We start from the raw sequence: 26,178 nt of genomic DNA on the forward strand, positions 1-26,178 counted from the left end.
AAAACAATACAGTGCAAATTTGGAACAGAACTTTGAAATTAGAACCCTAGAAAATATTCATGTCCTTTTCGGCTACACAAACAACAACCATGGCTCTCACAGATAGGCATATGTGAAGCTGTGGTCCTCCTTACCATCCCCCAATGTGGAGTGGTAGAGATCGGGATGCGGCCTATGCCACATGGAATGTTGGGAAATATAGGGAGCTGGTACACTAGAGTTCTCCGCTGACTGCAAAGGGAGGTGAGCATGTGACTGCTGGACCTGTAGGTTAAGAAGAGTCTGACGCCCCATTATGTCCTGGTACATCTCTCCCTCTTCCTTTTCCTGCTAGGACTTTTAGGCCTTTTTCCTATCTGCTCTTTCCTTCTCCAAGCTGTCTGCCATATTCAACCACAAGGCCCCCTGTTCATGGTTCAGTGCAGCACTGGGGCTTACAAAATCTCTCTGAACTTCTCCTCCTCATCGGGGTCAGGCATTGAAGCCTCATTGGCAGCAGCTACAGATAAAACAGACAGATATATCATTGGATTTGCAGTCAAAGGAAATCAAAAGAAAAGTTTCAGAACTCAATTCCCTTATTTCCATAAAACCTTAAGTCAGACATGCTTATTGACACGTCAGCTTCAGTGTGCCTCTGCACAAGATTGCTGTCCAATGGCCACACCATTGCCAGGGTGGGACGGGTAGAGAGGACCAAATTGTCTAGTTGCATAAAACAAAAAATTTGACCTATATTTCCCTAGGTACAAGTAAAGGGCAATGGCACAAAGAACAGGCACTATTTTCCACAGGCAGAGGTGATTTTAGCTGACATCTCACACCTGATGGTAACAAAGGCAGAAAGACCCAGCTTCTACTGGTGTCCTGAAGCTTCCCAGGCCTTTATGCCACTAGCTTGTTTACTGCAATGGTGCCTGCTGAAGTCATGTTGGAATATCATGGGAAAGCATCCTACTGCAGAGGAAGAAATAAAGCAGCCATCCCCAGAAACGATTGGGAAAGGATTGCAGTGTACCTCCATGAAAGTTTCATCGAGTTCTCTCAGGAGGATACAATAGCCATCCTTATGTACATAAATAAGCTGTTCTGCATGAAATCAATCCTACAGGGGAAATGAAAAGCAAGTAACAGCTCTACCTCTAAGTGTATTGGCCCTCTACATCTTCTCTGAGTAAAACAATTAAAAGCAGATGCCTGTATCCTGCTAACTTGGGCTTGGGCTGGGTGCTATCTTCAAATTTAAACTTTTTAAGGGTGAATGCACTTACCCCAGGTTGCTTCCTATGGATCAAGCCTGTCCATGGTCAGCTAGAGGGACTAGCTAGACTGCGGTGGAGTCTCAAAGATCCTGGCTTTTGGCAGTTTGCACCCCCTTGCCACGTGCCCTTCCTCCTCTTTGCTGTTCATGGCAGGGGTCTCTGTCTTGGTCTCCACTGAGGTATCTATGGTGGTCTGCAGAGTGCTGGTGGGGTCTCCACCAAATAGGACATGCAGCTCATTGTAAAAGCGGCAGGTCTGAAGCTTGCTGCCTCCATGGCCTTGTGGTATGCCTGCAGCAGTTCCTTCGCTTTCATGCGGCCCTGCGTCTTATCCCTGTCATATCCTTTCATGTGCAATCTTTTCACAGATGTGCAACCTGTGCAATCTTTTCACAGATGTTTCTATGACTGGTCTGTAGCTGTGTCTGCACAGCCTCTTCTCCTCACAGGCCGAGGAGATCCAATGCCTCCTGTCTATTCCAAGTAAGAACATGTCTAGAACATAAATCCGTTATTCCCCAGTAATGGGCCACTCTCCCCCTGGCAGATGCTTGGAGCAAAATTCTATTTAGCCCTGGTCACCTTGCCAGCTTGGACTTTTATCCAGAGATGTTCACTTTACTGCAGCACTCATCTCCTCCAGGCTTCTCCTCAGTGTACTATCTGCCTGGGAAGGTGTCAAGGAGGGAGCTGGGACTGAGATAAATTGTAGGTGTTGGGAGGTGGGCAATTTCTTGAAATGTAAGCACTTATTAGTTAATCCTAACCCTTTCTTTCTCCAGATCCCAATAAAGTCCTCCTTGTTACATTGTTATTTTGGGATATGTCATTTCTTTTGCTGGGGTTTGCATTGACATACTTGATTGTTTCTTGTGTACTGGCTTTTATACACCTTGCCAGTGGTAGCAATGTTCTTTTCCTAAAGGCTAACATCCCTTGTCTCGTGGGAACCGTGTGAAGTCATTTTAGTTAGAGACACCACAGATCAAAAGAAAGAAAGAACCCATGACCCAATCCATGTGACAAGAGGGGAGGAGGCTCAACTGACATCTTGGGGCAGGGTTACATATGTTTATCTGTCAGTTTCTGAGAAGGATCTTGGAGGTGAGGAAACACTCCTGGGAAGTTTTCCTATAGGCCAGTCTGCACCTATATTTGGGTTGCATTCCAGCAAATACAACTTCTTTTTAAAATCTTCTTACTGGGCACAAGAATATGTACTCATGTAAACTAATAACATTTCTCCTTTGTTTGCTGACACACTACAGTTCTTGTCTCATATTACAATACTTTATGGTGTATATACTTCATGTTATTAGTTTGATAAGATTAAAAAAGTCAAATGTTTATACCCCACACACTTTTTAAAAAAAAAAAACAACAACCTTGCGTTAATATTTACATAATAGCAAAAGTCAGGTCACCAAGAATCCACATTTCTTCACCAGCTAACAAATTAGAATTTGGACTAAGTCCACAATAACAAAACAATCAAACATAGCCTAGCATTTTCAAAGGACCCTAAGCGATTGTGATGACCAAATCCTAATGAAATTCAATGGGAATTCAACTGGGCCCATAACTACAAGTCTCATTCAAAAAATCTCAGCCACAGTTTTCAGAGATTATGAGGCATCCACTTGGAAATAATAGGAAGGCAAAATCCTTCAAGTGCAAACTACTAAGGTTCCACTTAAAAGCTGTATAGATGATAGCAGTCATGCACAAATTACTTTTGCAAACTGCTTCACATGATCAGCTTTGAGAAGAAAAGTGGGAGGTGGATTTCTGAAAACAGATACCAAAAAAAAAAAAAAAAAAAAAAAAAAAAGCATCTAGTTAAAATATATGGCCTAATTTCCAGACTGGCAAATTAAAAACTAGGATTAAAAAAAATGTTGGTATTATATATCTTTAAATATATTCTTTGGTTAACAAATATAGCTCTCTGGGGAAAAAAATGCCCACTGGATTCAATTGTATATTCATTTTTAGTCACTAACCTTCATAATTGTATAGACTGCTGTATGTTAACTTAATGTACTTTACACAATCTAGGTAATGAAGGAATTATGAGAGGCAGGAATTATACATTTCAGCAGACTGTCATAATGACCATTTAACTTGATAAAAAATAGGTAGTAAAAAGACCATTTTTATATAAATAAAATCTAATCACACTCTATTCACACACACACACACACACACACACACACACACACACACACTTAAAAACAAAACAAAACAGAATGCATACATCATTGCATGATAGGAAAGCTGCCAAACTTTAAAGAACATGGTAAATTGAGTTCTTTAATCCAGTCTACTAAAACTACAATGTGTAAATAAATGTAGAAAGTAGGCATTGTGGCATATTGTGCCACTGATTTTTCAATAGGGACTTCAGCTGATAAAGTAATGGCACAGGAGGGTCCCTGTGTTCTTAACTGAATTATTAACAGTAGCCTTTATAACAAAATTATCATACATTCAAAACTGATTGCTTCCATCAAGAAATGCGTAGAGCTAAAACTGAACAATCCAACACCTATATTGAAAGAATTGATGTGTTCTTAATCCTGATGTGGAACACAGTGGAATTGGTCTGAGAAGCCTATGAAGAAATGAAAAGAAGTTTGAAGCTTGAAGTAGTTTAGGACTTATGCCAGTGTTGGAATTTCACTAAATCTTCTGAAGCAGAAATACTTGTATTGGATTTTGTACAGACCTATATATAAAGGAAGTTGAAAGTAAAATAGTAAACAAAGCTAGAATCCTCAGAGACATACAAATGGAGGCACCTTTTAATGTACTTACTTAAATGCTACATACAAAAGGTCAAACCTGATTTCCTCTGCAGATGCAGAAGGCTCCCTGTCAGCAAAATTAGTGTGGTTACATTGTTCAAGGTGGGGGTAGGTCCTGGATGCAAAAGAGGGTCAGAGTATAGGCAGGACATCCACTACTATGCAGATTGTCCTGTAATCAACCATGCAATGATTGAAGAGGGTATTGAAATAGGGCCCATAGAGGATGTTTCCACCAAGAAGCAAGTTCTTCCTCTGTGTCTTATGGGGCTGGCTACTGGATTTGGTCCATAGGGTACAATGCCACCTTCAGACATACAAGCACAACTTCCATTAGTTGTAATGAGAAGCACTATCTGAGCGTAGACGTGGGCCTAAAGCATTAGATACACTAAGAGCTTGTTTCTACTGAGCTACCAAAAACATCTCAGGATCAGTCCAAAGCAAGCCAGACATTTAAACCAATTTACAATCCAAGTTTGGGACTGATTTAGCACATGAACCTGGAAAGTACGGAGTACCCCTGTGATGAGCTGAGCTCCCTCGACTCCCACCGAACTCACCAGGACTGTAGATCCCATTGTATTAGAGTGTACAATTGTAATTCAATGGGAGCTGTGGCCAACAGCTGCTAAAATTATATTCATACAAGGCAAGTTCTCTCGTGTCTTGTCTACACTAAGGAAATTTCACAAAAAATTCCCAACATTGCTGATACGAAGGCCTTTCTACAACTCCTGTTTTGAATGAAGAATACTTTGCATTACTCAAGTCATACAGTATGACAGAAAAGCTAAATACAATCAAATTTAACTGAAAAAATAAGTATCAAAGTCATCTATAAAAGATCAAATCCTAAAAAATACTGAGTTCTCTTTTCTCACTTGTATGTGCAATGCTTTGTAATTAGTTCAAATGTCATTAATATGCCACCTCTTAAAGATGGTTAATAAAGACCAAACCCTAATTTGAATTCTGTGGTAACCTAACTGGTACTTGATACATTTGTGGTTTTTTTGTTTCCTCTCACTGCTTAATTCAGGTCTTAGATCCTACACACTTCTTTGAATCATGTCCTATGTCTACTGTTCCTTCTCTGTAGCACCTGCCTAGGAAAGGAAAGGTTGGTGTTTCTCACTGTATCTTTCAGGTTATGAATCCAAAATCTAGGCATATTTTGCACTTGAAAACCAAAACATGACAAAGGTTTTGCAAAACTAACTTCAGTTCAGATAGGAGGATGGATTGCTACAACTAGACGTACTTATTTTAAAATTACAATGTTATAACATTTGTGGAATCAAACTGGAAGAAGAACCTAGCTAATCATTTGCAAGTACCTGAGAATTGAGTAGTAAACTTTTATTAGGCCTATCAGCATCCAACTTTCACTAGCTTGGAACATAAAATACCTCCTTTTGTGCATAGCCTTGGTATAGGAGACTGCAAAAATTACAGTAACTCCTCACTTAACATTGTAGTTATGTTCGTGAAAATGTGACTTTAAGCTAAACAATATTAAGTGAATCCAATTTCCCCATAAGAATTAATGTAAATGGGGGGGCGGGGTTAGGTTCCAGGGAATTTTTTTTCGCCAGACAAAAAACTATATATTAGATAGATATACACAGAGTATACTTTTTAAACGAACAATTTAATACTGTTGACAGCTATGATGATTGTGAAGCTTGGTTGAGGTGGTGAAGTTAGAGGGTGGAAGAAGTGGGATATTTCCCGGGGAAGGCCTTGCTGCTAAATCAGTGGTTCTCGAACTTTTATACTGGTGACCACTTTCTCATAGCAAGCCTCTGAGTGCGACCCCTCCCCCCGTATAAATTAAACATACTTTTTTTATATTTCATACCATTATAAATGCTGGAGGCAAAGCAGGGTTTGGGGTGGAGGCTGATAGCTCACAACCCCACATATAATAACCTCATGACCCCTGAGAACCCCTGTGCTAAATGATGAACTAGCACTCAGCTGAGCCCTCAAGGGTTAACACATTGTTGTTAATGTAGCCTCTCACTCTACAAGGCAGCAGGAATGGAGGGGAGGGGAGATAGCATAGCAGACAGACACAGTCACACACCTTTGTGTGTGGGAGAGAGAGAGAGAGAGAAATGCACACTGCCCCTTTAAGTAAGCTGACCCACTCTTAAGCGCATTGTCTTTTTAAGTGGATCAGGAAGTTGAGATAGCAGCTGCTGCCCCAAGCTCTCTCTGTCCCTGTCCCACTCTGCTCTATATGGAGAAGAAGGGGTAAGTGGGGTGAAGGAGCAGGGGGTAGGGAGACACCCTGACATTAGCCCCACTCCCTTCACACACACACACACACACACACACACACACACACACAGCAAGCAGGAGGCTCAGGGAACAGCTCCAAGGCAGAGGGCAGGAGCAGCACATGGCAGTGGGGGGAGGGATAGCTGCAATTGCTAGCCTGCTGGGCAGCTGCAGCACAGGGAACTTAGGGGAGGGTGGAACCATCCACCCTGGTTCCAAGCCCCCACCAGCCAGCTGCAACAGGCTGCTCTTCCTGCAAGCAGTGGACAAAGCAGGCGACTGCCAAACGACGTTAGAAGGAGCATTGCACAACTTTCAACCAGCATGTTCCCTAATTGATCACCAATGTAACAACGAAACAATGTTAACTGGGATGACTTTAAGGGTACCTCTATACTTACCTCCAGGTCCGGCGGTAAGCAATCGATCTTCTGGGATCGATTCCGGAAGTGCTCGCCGTCAACGCCGGTACTCCTGCTCGGCGAGAGGAGTACGCAGAGTCGACGGGGGAGCCTGCCTGCCGCATGTGGACCCGCAGTAAGTTTGAACTAAGATAGTTCGACTTCCGCTACGTGAATAACGTAGCTGAAGTTGCATATCTTAGTTCGAAGTGGGGGGTTAGTGTGGACCAGCCCTAAGTGAGGAGTTACTGTATACCTTTTCAGTACAGGTTCTAAAGGTTAACTATTTTTCTCTCCCATTTCATTATTGACAGACATTTTCAAAGATTTGGCAATTGGCCAAAGAAGTTGAAATGTTATGAAAGGAATTCAGATGGATGATCAAAGTGTAAAATGAGAATTATATAGATTTTAAAAGAAAAGAGAAAAAAAGCTCTTTCAATTACATCATATATGTTTAAAATAATCAGAGCTGCTTTCAGATGATGAAATCTTCACTCAAGTAGGTGCCTGCTGCAGCCTGGGGAATTCCTAAGCATCTCATGAAGACACAAGTTACACAAGTTACACAAATCATCCCCATTCTGACACTTCATGTCTTACACCAATAAATTATACAGCTTTAACGGATTTTTATGTAATTGATACTGAAAAACTTGAATAACTTGTATTCATAGTTATTTCCTTGGTATTAGCTTGTGTAATAAATTTCTTATTTAACAACTGACATGTCCTTTTTTCCCAAAGGTCATTTAATAGTCAATTAAAATAGAAAAGACTGAAATGGATTTCTCTTTAAACTACTTAAGAATCCCTATTGTTAAATTTGATTTAAATGTGCAAAAAACTTGCTCTCTCTATTCTTGTATTTCTTGCATATTATAGCAGACTCCTTGGCAGAGAAACTTTTTTTCTCTCTCTCCAGTTGGGGTCTGACTGACTTCCCTGCTCTTTCAGCTCCCACCGTTTCACTGCCTTGCCTGTGCACCTTACTCTGGGTGTCCTAAATATATTCCATGGAGAAATCTGTGAAGCAGTAGTACTGGAAGAGATGATGATTGCAAATTCCTGTCTAATTTGCTATCCAGTAGGACAGTAAAAGCAGCTAACATAGTTTTAGGTGACATATGCCTTAACACAGGGGTTCTCAAACTGGGGGCCGTGACCGCTCAGGAGGTTGCAAGGTTATTACATGGGGGGGTCACGAGCTAGCCTCCACCCCCTAACTCTGTTTTGCCTCCAGCATTTATAATAATGTTAAACATTTAAAAAGTGTTTTTAATTTATAAGGGGGGGAGAGGGTGTCGCACTCATGTTCGCTGTGTGAAAGGGGTCACCAATACAAAAGTTTGAGAACCACTGCCCTAACAAGACATCATGAAGCCCAGAAATAATGGTAAATCCTCTCTACTTGGCTATCTTTTGACCTCACTCAAAAGAGCAGGTTTTGTTCTGAGCACCATATTACCAGAAAGTTGCTGGGAGAACAGCAAATGGATCAGAGAGAAGCAGGGGGCTTGAAAGATTTTCTTTGATGAGAAAATATTTTTAGAAAGTTAAACATGCCTGTTTGTCTAAGTGAGGACTAAGGAAAGACATAACAATATAAAACTATCTGACAACCATGAGAGCGTTGTGTAAGGTGATACAACTGGGCCTAATTAGGAGTAATGTGATAAAATTAGGAAAGAGAAAAACTGAGGCTGAGAATAGGGAAAAGCTTCCCAACAGCAAGATCTACCTATTAACCAAGTTAATTATAGGCCAAAGTGGTGGAAGCCAGAGCACCTGACACATTAAAACTAGACTGGGAAAAACACCAGTAAATGTACAGTAGTAAACTATCCTGCACTGGAAGGCAGATGGACTATCAGGGCCGCCCAGAGGATTCAGGGGGCCTGGGGCAAAGCAATTTCGGGGGCCCCTTCCATAAAAAAAAAAGTTGCAATACCATAGAATACTATATTCTCATGGGGGCTCCTGTGGGGCCTGGGGCAAATTGCCCCACTTGCTCCCCCTTCTGGGCGGCCCTGTGGACTAGGTCAGTGTTTCATCAACTGTAACAGTGCTACCACTTACTGAACACCTCCTCATGGCCACAAGATTCCCCTGCAGTGCCCTCCCTCTATTCTCATTCTTGACGGACCATTATGAGATATACAGAGTCTCCCTTATGAGTAATACCACACTCTGTTTGGAGCTGCTTTAATGACCGCAAACAATTCCACATAATTCTTAGTGTCTCAGAAATAAAGTTCACCATTGAAATCAAGAGTTCTCACTTATCTCAGGCTCTTCTGGTACTCGCACTGAGTTCTTCTTGGTGTTTCCATTCATAGTAATTTCTACCTGGAACTCAGGCTTCTGGCTCTAGCTTCCTTCTACTACCTGGTCTGAGAGCTGTCAACTCTGGGACTTTGGGGTGGATCAGTTTTCCACTGGGAGAGAAACTGGAAACATAGATTGGGGTAGTACTTATGGTCATTTATTTATAAAATGTAAACCAATCCAGCTCAACAGAAGGAAAGTGGTTTAAATTGTATGTATTCTCACAGACTAATTTTCCTTCATTTAAAAATAAATGTATAGTCAACTGAGCATTTATTTATTTTGTATTTGATTCAAAGAGGAACATATTTAGAAAAAAAGAAAAAGAGAAGAGAAAAAGAAACTCGCACACTATGTAAGAGTGTATTGTAAACCCATCTATAATGTAGAAGATAAAGCAAGTCATTCTATGCACGTCAGAGAAACAGATTCAGGGAATTTCTGGTTCCTCCTAACAGGCTTGCCTATTTTTATTTATCAACATTTTCAATAAGTTGTCCCTGTTTTTCCATATAGTAGAAGACATGTACTAGAGAAAGGGTAGTTAGAAGTAATGTTTAGGTGTTCTGGGATGAATGTAATTGAAACAAATAGTACAAATTGTAAGTAAGTTGCATTTTTTTTGTTTTTTTTTTTCCTGGAAAGAGAATGGCAAAAAGGATATATATATAAAAAAGATTTAGAACAAGAATATAAGAATGGCCATACTAGGTCAGACCAAAGGTCCATCTAGCCCAGCATCCTGCCTTCTGACAGTGGCCAATGCCAGGTGCCTTAGAGGGAATAAACAGACCAGATAATCATCAAGTGATCCATCCCCTGTCACTCATTCCCAGCTTCTGGCACAGGCTAGGGACACTGGCTAATAGCCAATTATGGACCTATCCTCCATGAATTTATCTAGTTCTTTTGTGAACCCTGTTATAATCTTGGCCTTCACAACAACCTGTAGCAAAGAGTTCCACAGGTTAATTGTGAGTTGTGTGAAGAAATACTTCCTTTTGTTTGTTTTATACTTGCTGCCTATTAAATTAATTTGGTGACCCCTAGTTTGTGTGTTATGAGAAGGAGTAAATACTTTCTCCACACCAGTTATGATTTTATAGACCTCAATCATATCCCCCCTTAGTCATCTCTTTTCCTAGCTAAAAAGTCCCAGTCTTACTAATCTTTCCTAATACGGAAGCCGTTCCACTCCCCAAATCATTTTTGTTGCCCTTTTCTGAACCTTTTTGAATTCCAATAAATCTTCTTTGAGATGCGCACAGTATTCAAGATGTGGATATACCATGGATTTATAGAGCGGCAATATGATATTTTCTGTCTTCTTATCTATACCTTTCTTAATGATGCATAGGGTGACCAAATGTACTGATTTTATAGGGACAGTCCCGATTTTGGAGGCCTTTTCTTATATAGGCACCTATTACCCCCCCCCCCTTGTCCTGATTTTTTACACTTGCTATCTGGTCACCCTAATGATGCCCAACATTGTGTTCGCTTTTTTGACTGCCACTGCACATTGAGTGGATGTTTTCAGAGAACTATCCACAATGAGAAGAACAGGAGTACTTGTGGCACCTTAGAGACTAACAAATTTATTAGAGCATAAGCTTTCGTGGACTACAGCCCAATTCTTCGGATGCATATATCTATATATATGCATATACAATCACGAAAGCTTATGCTCTAATAAATTTGTTAGTCTCTAAGGTGCCACAAGTACTCCTGTTCTTCTTTTTGCGGATACAGACTAACACGGCTGTTACTCTGAAACCTATCCACAATGATGCCAAGATCTCTTTCTTGAGTGATAACAGCTAATTTAGACCCTATCATTTGATATGTATAGTTGGGATTATGTTTTCCAGTGTGCGTGACTTTGCATTTAGCAACATTCAATTTCATCTGCCATTTTGTTGCCTAGTTATCCAGTTTTGAGAGATCCTTTTGTAGCTCTTTGCAGTCTGCTTGGGACTTAACTATCTTGAGTAGTTTTGTATCATCTTCAAATTTTGCCATCTCACTGTTTACCCCTTTTTCCAGATCATTTATGAATATGTTGAATAGGACTGGTCCCAGCACAGACAACTATGGGACACCACTATTTACCTCTCTCCATTCCAACTAGCTTTCTCTAGTTGGAAAACTGACCAATTTATTCCTACTCTGTTTCCTGTCTTTTAACCAGTTACGAATCCATGAGAGAACCTTCCCTCTTGTCCCATGACAGCTTACTTTGACTAAGAGCCTTTGGTGAGTCAAAGTCAAAGGTTTTTTGAAAATCTAAGTACACTATATCCACTGGATCTTCCTTGTCCACATGCTTGTTGACCCACCTCAAAGAATTCTAGTAGATTGGTGAGGCATCGTTTCCCTTTACAAAAAACATGTTGACTCTCCCCCCAAAATTATGTTCATCTATGTATCTGACAATTTTGTTCTTTACTATAGTTTCAATTAGTTTGCCCAGTACTGACCTGTAATGGCTGGGATCACCTCTGGAGCCCCTTTTAAAAATTGGCATCACATTAGCTATCCTCCAATCATTTGGTACAGAAGCTGATTTAAATGATAGGTTACAAACCACATTTAGTAGTTCTGCAATTTCACATTTGACTTCATTCAGAACTCTTGGGGGAATATCATCTGGTCATGGTGACTTATTACTGTTCAATTTATGAATTTGTTCCAAAACCTCCTCTAATGTCACCTCAATCTGGGACTGTTACCCAGATTTGTCACCTAAAAAGAATGGCTCAGGTTTGGGAATCTCCCTCAAATCCTCAGTCATGAAGACTTAGGCAAATAATTCATTTGGTTTCTCCACAATGGCCTTATCATCCTTGAGTGCTCCTTTAGCATCTCGATCATACAGTGGTTGTTTAGCAGGCTTCTTGCTTCTGATGTACTTAAAAAAAAAAATGCTATTATTTTTTGAATCTTTGGCTAGCTATTCTTCAAATTCTTTTTTGGCCTTCCTAATTGTATTTTTACACTTCATTTGCCAGAGTTTATGCTCCTTTCTATTTTCCTCACTAAGATTTAACTTCCACTTTTTAAAGGATGCCTTTTTGCCTCTCACTGCTTCTTTTACTTTGTTGTTTAGCCACAGTGGCACTTTTTTTGGTTCTCTTAGTATGTTTTTTTTTTTTAATTTGGGGAATAGATTTAAGTTGAGCCTCCAGTATGGTGTCTTTAAAAAGTTTCTATGCAGCTCGCAGGGATTTCACTTTTGACACTGTATCTTTTAATTTCTATTTAATCTTCTCATTTTTGTTTAGTTCCCCTTTCTGAAATTAAATGCTGCAATGTTGGGCTGCTGTGATGTTTTCCCTGCTACAGAGATGTTAAATTTAATTATATTATGGTCCCTATTACTAAGTGGTATAGCTATATTCACCTCTTGGATCAGATCCTGTGCTCCACTTAGGACTAAAACAAGAATTGCCTCTTCTCTTGTGGGTTCCAGGACTAGCTGCTCCAAGAAGCAATCATTTAAGGCGTCAAGAAACTGTATTTCTGCATCCCGTCCTGAGCTGACATGTACCCAATCAACATGGGGATAGTTGAAATCCCCCATTATTATTGAGGGTTTTTTTATTTTTATAGACTCTCTAATCTCCCTGAGAATTTTACAGTCACTATCACCATCCTGGTCAGGAGATCGGTAATATATCCCTACTGCTATATTCTTATTATTAGAGCATAGAATTACTATCCATAGAGTTTGGTTCCTTTAAGATTTTTACTTCATTTGATTCTATGCTTTCTTTCACATATAGTGCCACTCTCCCATCAGCATGACCTGTTCCGTCCTTCTGATCTATTTTGTACCCTCGTATTACTGTGTCCCATTGATTATCCTCATTCCCCCAAGTTTCTGTGATGCCTATTATACCAATATCCTCATTTAATACATGGCACTCTAGTTCACCCATCTTATTATTTAGACTTCTAGCATTGGTATATAAGTAATTTACAAACTTGCCACTTTTTAGCTGTCTGCCATTACATGATGTAATTGAATGGGACTTTTTTTTTTCCATTTGACTGTTTCTCATCAGATCCTACCTGTATTTTATCATCTTCCATCCTCTCCTCCTTACTAGAAGGTAAGGACATTTAAAAAAAAAAAAGTCTGTTTTCACAGGGAATTTCTAGCACAGCCTAAAAGTCGTGTATTTATTTCAAATACATTAGAATAAATGTCTCCAAATACAGGTATTTTACATAAATCTGATTGGGTTCCCCCCACACACCCTACATATTCGCTTACCTTCCACAACTTTTAAGCCTCTGTTTGAACTTTACATGTTCCCTTCTCAATCTAAGAAGGTGCTTTCTCACCAAAGTTAAGATACCATACCTCATACTTCCAGAGGATAAAGTTATAAGTAGGATATCTGTAGTTTACCAGATAATATACAAAGGGGAAGGATGTGAAAATGCAATTCATGGAAGTAAACTCTAGCGCGACAAAGTGTAATGAACTGTTACAGAGCTGAAGTTCAGTTTCTATTGCAATTCTACGTATAAACAAAGCTGTGTATGCATAATATGGTATTATTCCTTGTTCATGCTGCTCTGTTTACATGTAGGGGTTACTGTAGATTAAGTGCTGCATTATAAAAATATTTATAAGTGGAATATTAATTAGAAATCCTACATTATTTTTTAAGATAGTTTACAGCTTCACACTTAAGTTAAATTTGGGGGCTTAAAGGGTTTGTCAGTTTTCCTTTTAATGGGTCAGATCATGCAACACAGACCTACACACAGAAAGGGCATCAGTTGCTTCCATGGTACCATCCCTTTGTTGCCAGGACCCTGTGTTGTGAACTCATATCTTTAGAAAGGGGAGGTGGAGAAAAAAAAAGAAAGGAGGCGGGGAATAGACAGCTGTGTGTTGAGTGATGCAGATTTTACCGAGGAAGGGTGGAGATGGAAGAATAAAAACATTTACCACCACCCACCTAACCCCTGTTAACAATAGTCTCAAAGCCAAACAAAACATTATTTTTGTTATCAATGATATGTTCATATGAGCAGCTAAACCTCTTACATGATTAAAGTGCACTCTTTAAAAAATAGTCTGTAAAAATAGCAATTTGAAGTTCAATGTTCTTCTCTCATTGTTTACAGATAAAATTTGATCCATTACCAAGTAGAGAAAATTTTCCCCTACCTACTAGCCCTGCAAACTTATCCTGGATCTGAAATTCAGGCTGGCTTTTCCCCCTTCTCATCTCATGAATCATCACCAAAAATAAAGATGTTGCAGGCAAAATCACTCACTCAGTTAAACCTGTGCCTCATAAATTCACTGGATTTCAGCAGAGTAACTCCAGTTTAACAGCAGAATTTGGTACCTTCCTATATGCAATCAAATCTTTGCATATGATTAAACTGTTTTTTTTAATTTATTTCATTTAATGGAAATTTACCTCCTGTTAAAAGGAGAGGGATGTATTTATAAAGGTTATTCAATATTGTTTGCTATGTCTTTGAATTCTAAATATAACATTTAATATTTGTCCTTCTTCTACGTATGGGAACAAGGAGATAAGACAGCCTTTCATCTATTTTCTTTTTTAGATGATAGGGTTGATGATGATGCCCATACAGCAACTTTAAAGAACACCCACCTACAAGCAAATACGCTAAAAAAATATTAACGCCTTTCAGTTTGTATGAAGAAAGTAAATCATGCTGTCATGAGCTCCCTTAATTTATTTGTATAGCAGAATTGTAAATGCAGCAGAAAACAGCTTACTGTAATGTAAACAAAGCCTTGCATGCAGCGCTAACAGGACAAGTTTATTTAATGTAATATATTACACTAACTCATCATTGCTACCTTTCAGTTTATACTTCTATGGTAACAAGCTGTTATAATAAACAGAACTCCTGTGTTAAAATCCAATATGAACTAGCACACACTGATCCTTTTACTAGTGAAAAAAACAACAACACATGATACTAGAGTTTAGGTATTTTTTCCCCAAAGCTATATTACCTTTTTTTAAAGTAATGAAAAACAACCCAGTAACAAACATATGCATAGATTCAATTTCAGTTTTTTTATGTAATACTCCCAAATCAAGAGTAGATGATTGGTGAAATTTGACTGGCTTGAAGCTATGAGTCAGGATACAGGTCCCAAGAAAAAAACAGCAAAACCAAAATAATTATAATCACATCCAAAAAACTATGTTAAAAGCATGTTAAGGTTGCAAAGTCAAACACTCAGAAGGATTGGAAATGCGAGAATCAAGGTTGACTGTGGCATATTAATATGTTTATGCATTGTGATATAGTCTGAAATTATGTGATCATATTCTATTTTTTCCACAGGAACCCTGCCACATTCATTGCACAGACAGGGTAGTTGCTTATTCAGTGAGCACTATCTAATATGTCCTTTTATACTCAACACTTCCTGCCAAGTCCCATGTCTTATTTACTGCATTCCAAACCCTGCAGTGAATACACAATCATTAATTTCTTTGTAGACCTTTCTATGACGCTCATCACCTTAGTATTTGCGTGCTTCATAAACATTAAATAAGTAACTATCTTTACAACATTCTTGTAAGGTAAGATGACACCATTAGCCCAAATTTATAGATAGGGAACTGAGACACAGCATGAAGGCCAAATTGTCACATGTTGACAAATTTTGGATGTCCGAGTTGAATTGCCTAGGAGGGACTGATTTTTCAGAGTACTCAACACAATCACCATTGACTTCCCCTGCAGGTGCGAGTTCTCAGCACTTCTACAAATCTAGCACTAGCTTTCTCTAGTTGGAAAATGAACTCAGTTAGTGGCCACCTGTGAAGAATCTGGTTTAAGTGACTTGTCAAGGATCACATGGGAACTCTGGGACAGAGGCCGGGATAGAATTTAGTTCTTCAGGGTGGCATTCAGTTCCCTACATCACAAGACCATATTTTCTTTTCCTATTGTCCCTGCCTCATTCATCACACACTTTCCAACTTCTGCCACAAATTAGGCAGACACACTACACATTGTAGCTTCATTCATTAAGTGCCTGAGCACCATCCATCCCAGGCAATGAATGAAGCAGGGATCCTGTGGAAAGAATAGTATGTGGTCATATAATTAAAGATGATAAGCATACACACAGGGCGGCTGAACTAAGGTTACACAGACATTTCCTAACTTTTGAATGCTTCACTTTACAAGCATAATGTTCTTTCAAAGTAGGATGGGTTTGTTTTTTTTTTAAAAAGAAATTCAAGCATTTTCAAGGAATTTAGGCTATACATACAGGACTGTATCCTCAAAAGCAGTGACACTGAAAAGGATTTAGGGATCACAGTGGACAACTAACTGAACACAAGCTCTCCGTGTGATGCTATGGCTAAAAGGGCCAGTGCTATTTTTGAGATGTATAAAATAAGAGAGTAGTGAGTAGAGCTTGACAAAATTTGACCAATTTTTTTTGTGGGGGGGGAGAGGGAAGCAGGGCAAAAATGCATAGCTGATGATACTGAAACATTTTGTGAAGCTTTGCCAATTTTGCAGAATTTTTTCAGATGAAAATACCTTTAAAATTTTCAAACAAATCTAAACGTTTAATTTAGACATTTTTGAGGTGACTTTATTACAGTATGTAAGTACCTTCCCAGAGAGCAAATACCAGGTATTAAAAGGCTCTTAAATTTAGCAGTGAAAGACATAACAAGAACCAGTGATTGGAAGCTGAAGCCAGACAAAAAATTATGTCTAATTTCTAATTTGAATTTAACAGTGAGGTTGACTAACCACTGGATCAAACTAGTAGGGAAATGGTGTATTCTCTATCTGTTGATGTCTTCAAAGCAGGACTTGGTGGTGGGAGTCATGTCCAGGAAGACACAAGTGGATTTCCCTTTTCTCTCAAGCTAATATTATTGCTACCGTGCACCTGGAGAGAGATCCTGAGAGAACATGTAAGATCAAGTGGTAATGATCAAAGTTGGCAAAAGAAAATGGCTGACATCCATCTGCAAAACGTAATTGCCAGAGGATAGTAAAATGGGAATGCTTTAAAGACAAACCTCCACTGAGCCTATTCTGCTAGTCCTTACTTCTCTGAGGCTTGAAATAGTATGGGGAGCAGGTTATAATGTTCTGATCTGAAATGGACAATGAATTACATTCATGTTATGTTCTTTCCATGGGTTTCTGAGACTGGGAAAATGCCAAAACTTTTTCTATAATTCTTGCACAGCTCTATAAGGTTCCTCCTTTGAACAGTGATCTTATTTGATCCCATCTCTAAATAGGTTTAGAAGATTAGGCTTTTTAAATGGTATATGTTGATTTCACTATACACACACAAAACTGACAAAAATATTTCCATCAATAATCAGAATTTACAGAGAGGCAAAATAAGAAAAATGCTGATTGATAACTTATGAGAGTTTGACTTAAGGATATTTATTTTGTATATTTTGACATGTGATGCTGACAATGTGTTTTAATGGTCAGAAAGCTTTATCTTTTTGACTCTCAACATCGGTCATTAAATAATTAGTTTCTGACACACACTCCATTATCTGACCCACAATAATGTCTCAACTGTGAAAATTAAAATAAATTAAAATTGGAAAAAAAATGCTTGAAATCAATTATTTTGAGCAACTGTGAAAATTAAAATTGATCAATTTAAAATGCTTAAAAATGAACATTGATGATATTCGGTGACTTTATGAAACAACTAAGAATTTAATCTTGCCAAGCCTAACTACTGGCAGCCCTTTTACTCCCAAATTGAACAATCCCGGCATCATTCTGAGGTCTAACTCCAGATAGATCCGTTTGGAAGACCTGTAGAAAGCTCTTAGACAACAGAGGGAAACTATTGCTCCTGCACCTGTTCTAGCTATGAATTGCAAAGAGGTATTTTTACCTGTCATATTTCATGATTGCTTCAATTTGCCATATGACATGCCAGACACTATAATAGGGAATATAGGAGTCAGAATGAATCTGAATAGCCTCAGCTTTCCACAAAGTTTCCTAGTGTATTACTAGCTGGGAACGGATTTATCTGAGCGTCTGATTCCAAATCCCAAAGACATGAAATAGATCTCAATCCCACTTTTTCTTCTTTCCAGGGAGAAGCCCATAGGCCAGTGATACTCAGACCTCAGTGATTCAGGAGCCAATTTAGCAACCAGTATTACTTAAAAGAGCCACAGTAGTGTGAATTCCCTGTTTCATTTACTATAGTACTATAGATTCATATTTAAACAATATGACGGGAAATTATGTAGGTTTATTTATATATAATTCTCAAAGCAAAATGACTGACCAAGTATTATGATTTTATCAACTACAATTGGTTAACAACATAGTAAAAGCATCCTGACTAGTTAATAATTATATCACACAGTGTGCAAAGAGCTAGAGGCGACACATTAAAGAGCCACTTGCTGCTCGCAAGTCTCAGTCTGAGTATCACTGCCTTAGGTCATACGGTTTTTAGGCTGAGGGAATTTACTTGTAATACTGTCCACCCATGCTAGTATTGCTTGAGAAGGCACACAGGGACATTTTGGGTGCTACATGACAGTTCACATTTGTTTATTTAACTGGCCTGATGCCACCTGATTTCATGCCCAGTGGAAGGAGCTGAGACTATGCCTGCCTGGGCAGTGAGGAAAACACTCTTTCAAGTAAAAAACTCCTCCAGTTAGAAATTCTGAGTTCCCCAGTACCAGGGAAAATAGGCACATTTATCTTTGTTAGAGATACCAGGTTACATTTTTGACTGGTGCACACTGTGGAGACTTCTGGTCTTATAACATGGATGCCAGGGTAGAAATAGATAAATAGCGGGACCAGAGACCTGTTACTGCCTGCTGATCCTTCCATATCTAGGCTGCTGTCCCTCTCCTCACTCCAGAGCCATCTGCTGAAGGGAGGAGGGGGAGGTGTTGGCAAGGCATGGCAACCTGCAACAGAAGCTGGGAACAATAATCTCAACATTAGAGCATGGCAACCCACAGCAGCAGCTGGGAATGACAACTCGATACTTTCCCAGTCTTTTAGATGTGGCAGGAAATCCCTATCCGTCTATTACACGTTCCCAGGATGCAGAGGGAAGAACATATAACTATTGATTGTCTAGGGCAGCTGCAGACCTCCTAAGGTTAGTTTCATAATACTCAGTACTCTCTGGCCTGGAAAAAAAAAAAAAAAAACGAAACAAAAACCCAATCCTCTTTTTTCTTATTTTGTTTTTTAACCATATTTTACAGTTTGATTCTCTAACTCCAGTTCTGCTGGAATTCCTGCCCTAAGGAAAAAGAATTTCGTTTGTAGAGGTGTGTATGTATGCACACAGAGGAATCTGCATAGGTCTATGACATGGTCTTTTAGGCAATGTTCTGCCATGCCTCAACTCCATAAAGGTGAGCAGGGGAATTATCTGCCATGCTGCACAGCTTAAAGGTGAGAAGGAGAAGAAAAAAAAAAAAGCACTGGTTATTATTACCGGTAATTTCCACCTCTTTAGGAGTTTGTATTCCTAAACTTACTTTGGGGCAGGAGGAGAGGCAGCTGAGCACCAGAGTCAGAGGGCTGGCTACTGGTGCAGACTACAGGAACTCCGATGCAATTGCCTACCTGGTGTGCCCTTCTAGCTTCATTACCCTCAGAGGGTGCCAGCATCCAGTTCTTTTCCATCATTCCTGCCTTCTTACCTGCCCGGGGAAGGGACTGAGGCAACCCTGAGGGGCATGAGCTTTATCTTGCTCAGCAGAACTAGCATCTCCAACCCTGCTTGGCTTCTCTCCTGGCAAGGGGAGTACAGCTCAGGTGACCCCACCTGGCCTTGGCTGCACTCTGCACAAAGAACCAGCTGAGCTCCTCAAAGAGACACTCAAAGAGAGGCCGGGGGACAGGAGACAGATTATTTCTTTTGCCTCCAGCTTTTCTCAGCCCAGCTTGCTGCTGGAGGTCTGAAGGGCACCAGCTTCTGCAAATGCCTCAGGGGGGAAAGAAAAGCTGAGGTGACAATCTCCCCAAAAAACAAATGTAGCCTTTGGAGGGAATCAGACACACTGAGATGCATTGTTAATCTAAAATTTCAAATAAAGTTTTGAATTGCCCTCAGAAAAGCCCTTCAGCATGCAGGCCTGGCTGAGCTGCTGGCCACTGGGGAAAGTCAAAAAGACTGACGGGAACTTCAGGAAGCAGGTTGTTCCCCTGCTGCCAGCATCTGACAGGTCTAGTTCTGCCCGTAAGCTGCAAGCAGCAGAGATACCCAATGTAATGGATCCACAGACTTGAGCACAAAGAAGAAAGTCCAATTTTCAGAAGTTTGGCGGGTACTAAGGAGCCCAAATCTGATTGAAAGCACATCTTAGGACTCAGGATTCCTTCCCTCAGGCCTGTTTTCTGTTTAGTATTTTCTAAAAAGCCATTTTGTTAGGGCTTTGTTCAATTTTTTTTTTTTTTTACCAGATTTGGCCAAGAAAAAGGAAGCAAACAATGCTATTCCTCAGTTAAATACACTGCCCCATGTAATGTCTCTCTGCAAAAGGAGCTCTGACAACTTATTCCATAAAATAAATCTGCTAACATGACAATCTTTGAGGGGAATAAAAATCTTTGCAATTGCATGCTTACCTGTCAACTATTTCTATTAATTGTAACAATTATTTTGGGATAGGACCTGATTATTGGACACAGACAAACTGTCAGGTATTTGCCAAGGTCTCCAGCACACTGCACATACACTGTGTTAAATCATATTTGACATTCAGTTTAAAACCCAAGCTATGCTAATCTAAAAGCGTTCCCTGAAAAGAAATAAAGGAGTGAGGCATTCAGTTTGACAAAATAAATGTTTATCGTTAAAACACTCTCTTTCCCCACCTCCCAACCCCCAAATAAAGTTCTCAAATTTTCCATAAACATTCAGCTTTGGGCTCAAACAAAGCATAGAAAGTTTCAGCCCAAAGGGCAAATTGTTCAGAATGTTACGGGTATTTTATAACCTCCATGTTTTCGAGGAAACTCTTTCACAAGGGGTGGAGGTGGGGCCTTAGCACATGGGGGGAACAGTCCCTGATCATGCCTCCTCACTCACTCCCACACACAGAGAATGCAGTGGCCAGCCCCTCCTTACACAGGCTGTGTGAGGAGGAGCTCTGTGTGCTCCATCTCCACAAACATACACAGCCTAATCTGTCCCAAATTAGAGAATCTCACACAATTAGGAAGGCCTGTTCAAATAAGAACCCAAATTGTTTTAAACAGTTGTCCTAAATTGTGTTGGAACATTCACAGGATCAGTCTGTCACAATATTTCACCATTTGTGGTTTCTGTCCTAATGCAGGAAGTGCAGAGGCATATAGAAATAAAAAACTAACAACCTCAGAAAAAAAAAATAATTCTGATTGAGTTTGGGGTCAAGCTCTACATTTTTATGTAATTATAATTTCAGAGCTCATGTCTCTGGTTGCTCTGAGTGTCAGTAGCAGGTTTAGATTTTATTATTAGAATATTATCTTGACTTCTCATAACACAAGAATTAGGTCACCAAATGAAATTAATAGGCAGCAGGTTTAAAAACAAACAAAAGGAAGTATTTTTCCATACAACACACCATCAACCTGTGGAACTCCATGCCGGAGGATATTGTGAAGGCCAACTCTATAACAAGATTCAAACAATAACTAGACAAATTCATGGAGGATAGGTCCATCAATGGTTATTAGCCAGAATGGGCAGGGATGGCGTCCCTAGCCTCTGTTTGCCAGAAGCTGGGAATAGGCAACAGGGGATGGATCAGTTGATGATTACCAGCTCTGTTCATTCCCTCTGGGGCACCTGGCATTGGCCAATGTCAGAAGACAGGATACTTTCTCCACAGAAGGCCACTTCCAGCTTGTTAATCAGACAGACCACTTTTAAGATGTCAAAGTTGTGGAGAACATCTTCTGAAGGCTCTTAAAAAGTATGTTCCTTACAATGTAGTTGCCACACTTCCAGTCTGTAACCGAGTAATATTCTCAGGGCGAAATCCTGCCCGTTCCCGAAATCAAATGGCAAAACTTACTAACTTCAATAGGGCCACCATGCAACTTCAGTCCCTAGGTTTATCCATCACCACATTAGGGATACTTCCAAGTGATTTATGGAAATAAGCAGGGTACTTTCACCTATCTATGGTCAAATTAATAGAAGAAAACCTGAGACTCCTTCACCATAGTGAACAAGGACTAAGTGCTCCCAGATTCTATTCCCAAACCTGCTACCCAGAATTGAATTAAATCATCTGTCTTTGCTTCTAAAATGGAGATAATATCTTCCTTGTGAAAGGGGTGCCAAGAAGCTTAATGTTTATAAAGTTCCTGAGATGAAAAAAAAAGTGCTAAAGTAAAAACATGAATAAACAAGCAATTTCTATAGAACCATTTTCCATCAGTGAAAATAGTTCCAGCAAAATCTAAATGCTTTGCAAAATAGCATTGACAAAAGTATTGTTTCTGAGAAAAAAGTCAAGACATGTCAAAATGTCCCATTTCAACATTTGAAATGTTTGTATTTGAAATGTTTAAATGAAAAATCCACATCCCTGAGTGACTTCGTTATAACAACCCATAGGTGCTGGAAGTAGGGATGCTGCTGCACCCCCTCACTTGAGATAGTTTCCATTATATGCAGGGTTTACAGCTTGATTCAATGGCTCTCAGCACCCCCACTACAACATTGTTCCAGCGCCTCTGTACCAACTGTAACCCCCTGTGTAGACAGCACTATGTTAGCAGGAAAGCATCTCTCACAGAGGTGAAGTTTTTAAGCTGATAGAGTGTCTTCATCGGAAGATAATATGGTTTTACAAAAAGCAGATTGTGCCAAACCAACTTGATCTCCTTCTTTGAGAAGATAACTGATTTTTTAGACCAAGGAAATGCAATAGATCTAATCTACCTGGATTTCAGTAAGGCATTTCATACAGTTCCATGTGGGAAATGATTAATTAAATTGGAGAAGATGGGGATGAATATGAGAATTGAAAGGTGGATAAGGAACAGGTTAAAGGAGAAACTACAGTGGTTCATACTGAAAAGTGAACTGTCAGGCTGAAGGGAGGTTACTGGTAGAGTTCCTAAGGGATCAGTCTTGGGACGAATCTTATTTAACATTTTTATAACTGACCTTGGCACAAGAAGTGGGAGTGTGCTAATAAAATTTACGGATAACACAAAGTTGAGAGATAATGCCAATATGGAGGAGGACCAGAATATCATACAAGAAGATCTAGATGACCTTGTAAACTGGAGTAATAGAAATGGGATGAAACTTTAACATTGCAAAATGCAAGGCCATGCATTTAGGGACAAAGAACAAGAATTTTTGCTATAAATTTGGGATGTATCAGTTGGCAGTGACAGAGGGGAAGAAAGATCTGGGTGTATTAGTTGATCATAGGATGATTACAAGCCACCAATGTGATAAGGTCGTGGAAAAGGCTAATGCAATCCTAGAATGCATCAGGAGAGATTTCTAGTAGAGACAAGGAAGTGTTAGTACTATCATACAAGGCATTAGTGACACCTCATCTGGAATACTGTGTGCAATTCTTGTTTCCTGTGTTTAAGGAAGATGAATTCAAACTGGAACAGGTACAGAGAAGGACTACTAGGATGATCCGAGGAATGGGAAACCTATCTCATGAGAGGAGACTCAAAGAGGTTGGATTGTTTAACCTACCTAAAAGAAGGCTGAGGGAAGATGATTGTTCTCTGTAAATATATCAGAAGGATAAATACCAGGGAGGGAGAGGTGTTGTTAAGTTAAGCACCAGTGTAGACACAAGTACAAATGGATATAAATTGGCCACCAACAAATTTAGCTTGAAATTAGGTGAAGGTTTCTAACCATCAGAGGAGTGAAGTTCTGGAACAGCCTGCCAAGGGAAGCAATGGAGGGGGGGAAAAGCTAACTAGCTTCAAGACTGAACTTATTAAGTTTGTGGAGGGGATGGTATGATGAGACTGCCTACAATGGCATATAGCCGATCTGCGACCGCTAACAGCAAATATCTCCAATGACCAGTGATGGGACCCTAGATGAGGAGGGCTCTGAGTTTACTTCAGAGAATTCTTTCACAGGTGTCTGGCTGGTGGGTCTTGCCCACATGCTCAGAGTCTAATTGATTGCCATATTTGGGGTCAGGAAGGAATTCCCCCCCTCCGGTCAGATTGGCAGAGACCCTGGGGGAGGGGGCAGAAAGGGTTGCCCTCCTCTGCAGCATGGGGCATGGGTCACTTACAGGTTTAAACTAGTATAAATGATGGATTCTCTGTACCTTCAAGTTTTTAAACCATGATTTGAAGACTTCAGTAACTCAGCCAGAGGTTAGGGGTCTATTACAGGAGTGGGTGGGTGAGGTTCTTTGGCCTGCAATGTGCAGGAGGTCAGACTAGAGGATCATGATGGTCCCTTCTGATCTTAAAGCCTATGAGCAGCACAGCTGCATCAGTGCAGGTGCACTGATACAAATTTGTAGTGTAGACTTGTCCAAAGTAAACACCAAAACTGGATGCTGAATTAAGTCTTATTTTGTAGGTCAGTGATTTACTAAACAATTCTCTATTTAACAGTTCACCGCTTTTCTTTTACAAAAGAAAAGATTCAGGTTCCACAGTATTAACGCTAAACCATTTGATCCTATTATTTTATGTTTTTTTTTAAATAAAAGACAATTGCTACTTCTGAACTTTAAAAGATTTAGTATTTTTTACTCACAGTAAATATACAGCAAATAATGAATATTTACATTATTCCACCAAGAGATAATTTTGAAGGAATTTCTGCCTGCATTCTCTCCCTAGCTTGACTTTACCAGAAGCCATAAACACTCTAGTATATGCAAAGTGTATTTAACAAGCTAAATAGAATGATTACCTCAGACTTTTGCAACCCACCATAAAATTTAATAAAATAAGCACGGTTATCTCACCCTGAAGCACAGTTATAAAAGTGTCATGCAATAATGCTTTGCACCATAATATTTTTTAAGAGGATGGCAGGGTGATTAAACTGATTTTTTCTCTGGTTTAAGGCCAGTTTTTTGTGTCCAATCCTGAGAGGTACTAAGTGCCATCACTGACAGCCTGTATTGAATGGGAGTTGAGGGCAACCAGCATCCGTAAGGTGGTTCTCAGAACCTCACAGGATTGGGCATGAAGGTTTGCAAAATTGGGGCATTAATTTGTATACAGCTCAGCCAGGGTGCAGTCAGTTATATAAACATATACAGTTTGGGGACTCCAGTAATTATTCTAGCAGAGGCAGAGATCAAAACTAAGTTGGCACTGATACTAAAGTGACATTTTCATACACACTTACAGTAATCTTGATCTTGGAAGAAGCAGGGTCTTTAAGTATCAATGATTTTCTATCCAAGGTCTGAGACTGCCCCTGTTGGAGTCAGTGCATGGCAAAAACTCTCAGACCTCAATGAGAACAGATTAGGCCTTTACTTTTTAAATGTCTTCACTCACATTTCAAATGTGCACTGGCTCTGCCTTTCATTGTGTAGACACAGATGTAAATATGTCTATTCATAGATTTTCATCAATCATATGCTGCTTGGAATGCATACCACACACATCATACAGGGCTTGTGAATAGGAGACTGTTGCAGTGGATTATTTTAATAATAAAATAATTAGGTGCAAGCCCCTGTGTGGACACTTGTTTTGATTTAAATCAGGCTCATTTCAGTTTATAATAGATTAGGAATCAATTTAAGAAAACAAGCTACTCTTAAACCTAAATAAAAGAAAGTGTGTCCACCCATTTAATTTAATGTTTTTAAAACCCCATTTAACTTAAACCACAGCATGTTTCTCACGTAGAAAAGGCCTTTTTTTGTAATGCCACAGCACAGCAATATATCGAGACATTGCCATTTGTCATTTATTGAAGTTGATGTGTAAAACATAGAATAGAATATGTTGACCATTTTGTACCATATCTGACCATTTCACTGTGGTATATTGAGCTTTAAGATCCATGAGGTGCAAGTTGTTATTGCATCTTTAAAAGTCTGA

The sequence above is a fragment of the Trachemys scripta genome, chromosome 3, assembly GCF_013100865.1.
Source record: "Trachemys scripta elegans isolate TJP31775 chromosome 3, CAS_Tse_1.0, whole genome shotgun sequence".
Lineage (NCBI taxonomy): Eukaryota > Metazoa > Chordata > Testudines > Emydidae > Trachemys > Trachemys scripta.